Here is a 9,926-nt window from a genome sequence, read left to right on the forward strand (position 1 = left end):
GCTCACACCCCATCTCAGACCAATCCAGACACCCTCCCCATCCAACCCCCAAGCCATGGTGATGCCTCGTTCTAATAACAGAGCTGCTGCTTGGCTTCTGGACCCAAATACCTGCTCTGGCATCTTTCTAAATTCCCAGTCACCCTCCTGGGGGCCCTGCTTCAGTGAATCCAAACTTGCAGCTGGGCTCCAGACATGTTTTTTTGTTTGTTTGTTGTTTGTTTGTTTGTGGGGGGCGGTGTGGTGCACCACATGGCTTGCAGGATTTTAGTTCCTCAACCAGGGATCGAACCCAGGCCACGGCAGTGAAAGCTCAGAGTCCTAACCACTGAACCACCAGGGAATTCCCCCTCCAGACATGTATTTTAGACTTCTCAGACCCTCCTTGCCTTCCTAAGAGACAGAGTAAAGTAAGGATTGCCTGCACAAGAGTCAGGTGGCCAAGAATTGAATCCTAGCCCCACTATTCATTAGCTCAGTGACCCTGGGCAAATTGCTTAACTGCACTAAGCCTCAGTTTCCCCATCTGTAAAATCGGGGTTCACTGGAAAGAATTAATGCAAACCACTTAGCACAGTGACCGGCATGTAATAAGTATTCAATAAATGTGAACTTTTTTTTTTCCCCCTTAGGATCAACTCATCTATGCTGTATTCCTAGTCTATCCCCACATTCTGCCTACAAGTCAAAGATACCCACTGCTTCATAGTTGCTGCCTATCACTAGCCCCCTGGGCTAGTTGAGGTGAGCTGAATTGAGGCAGGAGGATGTTATAGGCTATGGGCATGGTCCTTGCTGGTCAAACTGACCATCCTCTGCTATAGCTCCTGGGTCAGGTCCCCTGCCCCTGTACCAACCCACGGCTGATCCTTGGCATAATCAGTGCTGCTGGGACAAGTACCAGATTGTCCCAAGCTCGTGGACCCCTCTTCTTGCCAACACCTAAAGCATCAGGGCTCTTCTGAAGCCAGGGACAGAGTTTCTTCACCCCAAGACCTTGGATAAGTTTCAAGGGATCTGTGAACCCCCTCTAATAGGCAAAAGTTTGTGTGATATATGTTTCTACAGAAATAGTCCTTAGTTTTCACTAGCTTCTTAAACTGGTCTGTGATCCCACACGTTAAGAACCATCGCTTTGGGGGAATCCTAGAGTCTAGAACCCCATGAGGCTGGGAGGCCTTCTTCTGGGCCTCTGAGGACTCAGAGAGGCCCCCAGTGCAGCCAGTGTCAGCAGTATCCACAGTTCCCTGCCACCACTCCAGCTTCTCTGTAGAAACAGGGGCCAGTCAATGGGCCCCCAAATCTGCCTGAATCCATTCCCCAATCCCTCAGCCCAGTTCTGCCCAACAGGGAAGGTTAGCTCCCCAGGTCTCCTCCAGCCAGAAAATGACCTCCCTTCCCCCTCACCCCCACTTCCCCTCACTGTGATGAGCTGCTGACCCAGGTCCTTTTCCTCCCGAGTGTGATTTCCTTCTGAGGGAGAGAACTAGGATTTGAGAGCGCCTTCTCTGCCCCTGATCTGTATCCAGAGCTTCTTCCAGCCACGGCTTGGCGAGATAGGTTCTGACAGAAATAAAGTTTACAGAAGTCGTGTTCCTGGCAGGAGCTTCAAGATGGCGGAAGAGTAAGACGCAGAGATCACCTACCTCCCTTCTTTAAAGTAAACATCCTGGGCTTCCCTGGTGGTGCAGTGGTTGAGAATCTGCCTGCTAATGCAGGGGACACGGGTTCGAGCCCTGGTCTGGGAAGATCCCACATGCTGCGGAGCAATTAGGCCCGTGAGCCACAATTACTGAGCCTGCGCGTCTGGAGCCTGTGCTCCGCAACAAGAGAGGCCACGATAGTAAGAGGCCTGCGCACCGCAATGAAGAGTGGCCCCCGCTTGCCGCAACTAGAGGAAGCCCTCGCACAGAAACGAAGACCCAACACAGCCAAAATAAAAAAAATAAAATAAATAATAATTAAAGGTGCTAATAATTAAAAAAAAAACCTTAAAAAAAAAAAAAAAAAAAAAAAATAAAGTAAACATCCTGGGTTTCCCTGGTGGCGCAGTGGTTGAGAATCTGCCTGCCAATGCAGGGGACACGGGTTCGAGCCCTGGTCTGGGAGGATCCCACATGCCGCGGAGCAACTAGGCCCGTGAGCCACAACTACTGAGCCTGCGCGTCTGGAGCCTGGCCCGTGAGCCACAACTACTGAGCCTGCGCGTCTGGAGCCTGTGCTCCGCAACAAGAGAGGCCGCGATAGTGAGAGGCCCGCGCACTGCGATGAAGAGTGGCCCCCGCTTGCCGCAGCTAGAGAAAGCCCTTGCACAGAAACGAAGACCCAACTCAGCCAAAAATAAATAAATAAATAATAAAAATAAAGGAATTCCTTTTAAAAAAAAAAGTAAAATAAATATCCTTCTTTTTGTATACCGCCTTCTTTACAAATATTGATCATCTCCCTTAATCCTCATAATAACTCATTTTACAGAGGTAGGAACTGAGGTTAGATGGGGTGATGGGACAATTATTATCTTTGTTGTTGTTGTTATATTAGCTGCCATTTATTTTGTAATTTTTACATACAAAATACTATGTTAAGAATCTTTTCATACTTTATTTAGTCAGCACAAAATAGGCATGGGAATCCTGAGTTTACAAGTGAAGAAACAGAGGCTCCGAGAAATGCGATAATTAGCTCAAGAGCACCTAGATAGTAAGTGGCAAAGCAGGGATTGAGAAACAGGTCGGTCAGACTTTACAACCCACTGTCTCCCTTGCTATAAGTGGGGCTATAGGTTGCCAGACACCCCCAAATGTTTCAAGTGGGCACTGCTATGTTCGTGGGAGAAATTCCTATTGGAATAAAGGAAGAGATTAAATTGGGAAGTCCATAAAGAAGTTTTCCCTAGGGTCCCTGCAGCCCAGGCCAAGTCCAGGAATTCTGCACACATAGCCCAAGAAGGCAGACAGAGCCTTTCCTCCAGAAAAAGCCTTTTCCCTGCTCTCCTACCCCCTAGCGCTGCTCTATTTCCAGGTCCCGACCACTTCCTGTCTTAACGATTACAAGAAGTTACCAGCCATGACCAGCTGACTCCTGAGATATGACAACTACGCCGGAAGAACCTGGTCATTAGACCAAGGTCTGGGGCAAACAGAGGGCCCCTGGGATTCAGCTTTTCCCTGAAAGGATGACACAGAGTGGGGTGATTGTGAGCTCGAGTATGATCGGCAGCGTGCCTCACTTCCCCAAGACTCTGGCTGCTTCCAACCCAGTAAGGCCTGCAATCCCCAGCCCTGACTGGGAAGCCCCAAGGTCTGAGGCAGGAGTGGAAGTGGAGAGCCCACAGCTTGTGCCCTCCAACCAGAACCCCTGGCAGGAGAGCACCTCGACCTCTCAGGCTCCCCACCCTTCTCCCCTCTTTCTCCAGTCTCCTCCCCTCAGGAGCTCAGTCACCTGTGACTACCCCAAGGGTCGCGTTCCCCATCCCCGGATAGTTACTTGCAACCACCTCTCACCTGTCTTCCTGGCCCTGTGTCTTTGGTCCTTCCCTGGGAACGCTACACTCTAGCCATCTCCTAAATGTTCAGAGGATTTTGCCTATGGTAAAACCTTCTGACTGGGACCATCCTAGTTAATGAATGCCCTGTTTCCTTTGCCCAGATCACAGAATGAACCTCTATTTCCTACTGCCTCAGAATTCTACTGGGCAATCCATTAAGCTCAGATGACAGAGTGGTGACAAACTCATAGCTAACATTTATCGAGGGTTTATTATGTGCCAGGTGCTGTACTAAATGCTTCATAAATATTACCTTGTAAAATCCCCACAATACCCCTGAATGAAATGGGTGTTGTTTTTATCCCCATTTTACAGATGAAGACACTGAGGTGCAGAGAGGGAGAGTCCTTTGCCCAAGGTCACTCCCTGGTGTACTGTAGTCCTCAGTTCCAAACCCTGGCATTCTGGTTTCAGAGCCCAAACCCTCAATAATCAGGAGCCTGGTGGTTAATAATGGACATTTGGGACACTGTGGCAGGTGACCGTGAGTGTCCTTTAAGGCAGGGGGACAGAACTCTCAAAGTCCTTCAAAAACTAATTGTAGCATGGCAGAAGATGGAGGAGAAGCACATGGTAGAACTGCCAAAGGTACATGAAATTAGTTACATGGGTTAAAAAGCGTAAGTCCCTGCCCTATTTATGTGTGGCAATTTTTCAATTGTATTCTTTATCAAGCTAGAAAATGAAACCAAATAAAAAATATGAGTGATTATAGTGCAAGACTACTCCTAACAAGTCCAAATTCCCAGAAAAAAAGAAATTTAGTAACATGTCCTCCTTAACGGCAAGTCATGTCACGCAGGTGACTCACTGCCTCCCCTTTCTGCCCTCAAATACGATCTTCGTGCTCCACCTCTCCCCACAACAACCCTCAAGCTTCATCTCAGTCAGATGTCCCAGATACCACAAAGAGAGGACCAGAGGCCGGGGTCACTGGGGAACAGCCCCTCATTCCACCTTACCAGCTGGAGCCCAAAGCAGCCTTCCCCATTCTTTCTGAGGTCAGATTTTAAACTCCTGTTCCCTGGGAAGGGTCTCTCACTGACTTCCTATCTCTGGTCACTTCCTTATTCCAAATCACCTCGGTTTTTCTGCCTTGATTTTATTACATGCTGGTTTGATTTTTTTTTTTTCCTTTTAACCTGCTAGCAGGTTTGCACCAAGGAACCTGGGTGCTTGGCTTTCTACTTCCTTGTGCACTCCTGTCATGGGGACATTTGGTGGCTGGAATGATACACAACAGCCAAATAAAGATAAGTTTTGAGGAGAAGGGAGAAAAAGAAATCAGACTCCTTAGAGAAGAGAGGGACTTCCAGAGTATCCTTGAGTCCTTTACTTCAAAAGGAAACTAAGCGACTTCCCTGGTGGTCCAGTGGTTAAGACTCTGCACTTCCACTGCAGGGGGCATGGGTTTGACTGGGCATGGGGCAGAGCCTGGAGGGGCCGAGGAAGGCAAGCGCACCGTAGCTGGTGCTTACGAGCAGACGTGGGTCTGAAGCTTCTGCCCACTCACTGAGTGTCCTTATGGGAGTTACTTAGCCTCCACCAGCCTCAGTTTCCTCACCTGTAGAATGGAAATAATTGCATCTGCCCCTTGAAGAGTCACTGGGAAGAGTAACCATACAAAGCACATGAAGCACTTGGAAGAGTGTTAAGCACAGAGTAATTATGCAGCACAGGGAGTTGCTATTATGATGAGTGTTATTTCTCTCTCCACTGTTTCCTGGGTATTTCTATCATTGGGGGATTTCCCAAAAGAATAATAGTTCTTTCATTTTCCTTCTTTTGCTAGAGCTGTACCCACTGCCTAGAATACCCTTCTCCCCTGCAGAGTTAATAACTGAGTCCTTACTATGTTATAGATGCTGTTTTGGTTTTGGGGTTTTTTTTAGATTTTTAAAAAACTTTTATTGGAGTATAGCTGATTTACAATGTTGTGTTAGTTTCAGGTGTACAGCAAAGTGAATCAGTTATACATATACAGGTGCTGTTTTAAGTGCTTTACATTGATTAACGCATTGGATCCTTGTAATAACCAAATGAGGTCAGTAATACTATTATCCCCATTTTGTAAATTAGGAAATTGAGGCTTGGAGACCTTGCCCAGGGTCACACAGCTCATGAGTGTAGACCCATCCTGACCCTGAGACTACACTCTTAACTATGGCTCTCTTCTATGAGTGTGTATCAAAATCACCCCCATTCTCCACGGTTTCAGTGCCAGCCCCTCCTCCTCCAAAGAGCCTTCTATGATCTCCTAACTGGAAATGCAAAATGATGAAGAATTTTTACATACTCTTTTGGGTATGACCAAAAATTTGTGAGATGGGAATCATCACTATTCGACAACGGACTCTGTTCTAAGAAAGATAAAACTGGTAGGAGAGGTCTTCCCTGGTGGCACAATGGTTGAGAATCTGCCTGCCAAGGCAGGAGACACGGGTTCGAGCCCTGGTCCAGGAGGATCCCACGTGCCGCGGAGCAACTGAGCCCATGGGCCACAGCTGCTGAGCCTGCGCTCTAGAGCCCGCATGCCGCAGCTACTGCAGCCCGGACGCCTAGAGCCCGTGCTCAGCAACAAAGAGAGGCCACTGCAATGGGAGGCCTGCGCACTGCAATAAAGAGTTGCCCCCGCTCGCCGCGACTAGAAAGAGCCCGCGCGCAACAGGGAAGACCCAATGCAGCCAAAAATAAAATAAATTTAAAAAAAACAAAAAACAAAAAACTGGTAGGAGAGCGGGCATGTGAGTGCAGACCATCAAGAAGATTCATATCCACAGGGAACCCACCCGTCTGAGGGAGGAAGCCCAGCGGAGGCCATCGGAGTCGGATCAAGGAGAGAGGAGCCAAAGGGACCACGGGGATGTGGTGAGCCTGTGCGCCCACGGCTCCAGCTGGGGGGTGCACACCCACGTGGGTTCAGCAGAGTCTGGAGCAAGACTCAGAGGGGTGTGGTAGCAATGCTTATTCAGCTAAAAGCAGGGCCACAGAGGGAGTAAAAGTAAAAGGTGGAACTGCCTCTCTAAACCTAAGTGTGACCCAAGGAATGGCTGTGGGAGAGGGGGAAGTGAAGAGGGTCCTGAGAGAAGGCGATGTGCTATTTTAGAGATCGTGGTAACCCGGAGGAAGGCTGGCCACAGCAGATGCAATGTCAAAACATTCAGAGGAAAGATAAACAGAATCCCACAAAGGCTCTCAAATAGCAGTCCTTAACCTTTTTTGGGTCTCTGACGTTTTTGAAAATATGATGAAAAGTACAAATTCTCTTCTTGGAAAAAGAGCATAAATGTACTCATGAGGGACTTTTACGGTTAAGAATCTCTGTTCCTTAACATAGTGCTGTAAGTCAATTATATCTAAATTATAGTTAGATAGATAGATAAGCACTTGCCATATGTATATATATATGTATGTATGTATATACATATATATATAAACTGGAATGAAATGCATCAAAATGCTAATGGTAGTTTCTCTGAGGGGTGGGGATTATGGGTGACTTATTTTTTACTTTATGCTTTTATGTATTTTCTAGCTGTCTGAAGTGAACGTGTATTGCTTGTAAAATTAGAAAGAAAACAATGTGTCATTAAAATGAAAAAAATATATCACATTAACAGCTTAAAAAAAAAGAATCTCTGTTCCTATCACCAGAGGAATGGATGGTATTCAAAAGTGAAATGCAAACAATTCAATAAGGAAACAGGTGGGGAAGGGGCTCTGAAGAGGCTGGTGGAGCTGAGGAAAGAGAGTTCAACAGCGTTCTTATCCAGAATAAACGGAAGGAGGGGCAGCCAAGGGCTTATTATGAACATAAAGCTGTGACATGGGGCTGTGAGAACAAGGCCAATAAGGCGTGAGTCCCAAGCTAAGTGAAATTTTTTTAATGTTAAAATTAACCAAAATCGGCTGCACTAAGGTTCAGAGCAAGGAATACAGAAAAGGCACAGTCCTCAGTGCTACATGTGTGACATTTGCAGAACTCTCCAACCTCTCTTTGACCTCAGTTCTGTCTTTTCTGTCAAGAAGATTACTTTCCAGACTCTAACGTGGCAAACTACATTGCTAAGAGGGAACTGAGCCCCAAGATAGAATGCGTTAGACAGCAGCCGGCCACATGAAATGGATTCAAGAATCTCAGTGTGGAACAAGCACCGGCTGGGAGGTGCTGAGCTGAGAAAAGAGGAAACGTCAACTTCTATCACGGGGAATGGTCTTAGGTCTTTTCTGGGTCACTTTGGAAGACAAATCCAGGACCAGTGGATGGAAATTTCAGGGATGTAAATGTCAGATTCCTACTAAGAAGAATAGAAATGATAGTTTTTCCCAAATGGAGTGGGCTATCTTGGGAGGTAGTGAGTCTCGTGTCATGGTAGGTATTCAAGTGAACACTGGACAATCATTTTACAGGGCTTTTATGGAAGGGTTTGAATTAGAGATCTCTTCCAACCCTGAAAGCCTGTGATTCTGTGGCTCAACAAGATTAGGGGAGAAAAGAATGAGTACTTTCCCAGCTTACACTGAATTTTTAAACTTTGCTTCTCTACCTCTGAATTGGTAGCACCTCACTCCAGAGTGCTATCCCTTCCATCCTCTCTCTGTCATTCTTCCCTTCTCCTTGCCTCTTGTCCCATTCTCCAGTTACTTTTCTCACTCTTCTTTTATTCCTCTTTATTTCTTTTTATGTAAATCCTAAAAGGCAGAGACTGATTACAGTTGGCAAAGAAGAAGGCACCCTGTGCTTCCTGTCAGGAATCACACTCTCCGGATTCTTGTCTGTTTCTATCCCATCTCATTTATATCCCACTCCTCTTCCATGAAGCCCTCCCTGGCCATTCCCTGAGATCTGAGGGCTATGATCCCACACACACCTCTCCCTCAATTCTTAGACACCTGCCTGGTGTCCTTTCTTCTATTTTGCCTTATAACATAGTTTAACTTTTCACCTGTAGATCATTCTTACTTCCATAGAGTATAAACTCATGGAGTGAAAGACCATGAGTGACTTTCCTTTCTTTTTTTTTTCAACTTTTTAAAAAAATATTTATTTATTTATTTATTTATTTATCTTTGGCTGCGTTGGGTCTTCATTGTTGCGCGCGGGCTTTCTCTAGTTGTGGCGAGCAGGGGCTACTCTTCGTTGTGGTGCAAGGGTTTCTCATTGCGGTGGCTTCTCTTGTTGCAGAGCACGGGCTCTAAGCACACGGGCTTCAGTAGTTGCGGCACATGGGCTCAGTAGTTGTGGCTCACGGGCTCTAGAGTGCAGGCTCAGTAGTTGTGGCGCACGGGATTAGTTGCTCCGCGGCATGTGGAATCTTCCCAGACCAGGGCTCGAACTCATGTCCCCTGCATTGGGAGGCAGATTCTTAACCACTGCACCGCCAGAGAAGCCCGACTTTGCTTTTTATCTCCCAAAGCACCTACGACTGTGCACACCATAGTTATTTTGAATGAATGCTTTCTACCACTTAATATTCTAAACACATAAACGCAGGGTGAAAATAAAACAAATGGACTAGAGCTGAGTACAGCGAGTAGTTAGTTGAGTGCTAAATGACCCATATCAGAGAGCTGGGAAGGATATTAAAGATGATCTAATCAACTTCCTTATTTTTCAACCTGTGGATCGGAAGCTGAGTGTGATGTGGCTTAGGAGCACAGCTGGTCCATATGCCAGGTTTCCACGTGTCCAGACGGTGTCCTCTCTCTGACCCCTCACTGCAAAACCTTTGTGGAGGCACTGAAGCAAGCTCACTAATAGTTGCGAGTCTTTGAAAGTGAATAAAACCTCCATTTTTCTGAAGGCATAGAGATGGACCAAGTGACTTCCGAAGGTTCCTTCCAACCCAGGCTGGGAATCAGTTTTTCTCTAATTCCCACTCCTGGGTGTCCTTTGCAAGCATGATGCTGCAATTGTACCATCCAGTGGTATGAGGCAGATATTGCACCACCAGCAGTCACCAGCATACATTCTACCTTAAAAGCCCTAGCTACCAAAGAGAGCTTGTAGAGGACGCCAAACACCTGACGGCACTTAGCTAAATGTTGCAAAGGAAAGGAGCTGAGTGGGGAGAGCGTAAGTCTCCTCCCTATTCCTGCCTTGGCTCATTCCCTCTGACAATGGGAACTTTAAAGGAAACTACCCATCCTCTCTGACATGGAGCAGAAAACTCTCCGCGACATTTGACCGCAGGGTTTAGGGTGGGAAGGCAGCTGCACCAGGGCCCATGTTTACTATACCCATCCCGGGGAGGCAGGAAGCTCAGCCTATGGGCACGTTCAGTCATCTTCCCCCCACAAAAGCAGCTGTCTCATGTCCCATCACTTGCCATCACCCTGTCAGGACTCACGCCATCTTTAGCTCCAGGCTGGAGCCCTC

The sequence above is a fragment of the Balaenoptera ricei genome, chromosome 20, assembly GCF_028023285.1.
Source record: "Balaenoptera ricei isolate mBalRic1 chromosome 20, mBalRic1.hap2, whole genome shotgun sequence".
Classification (NCBI taxonomy): Eukaryota; Metazoa; Chordata; class Mammalia; order Artiodactyla; family Balaenopteridae; genus Balaenoptera; species Balaenoptera ricei.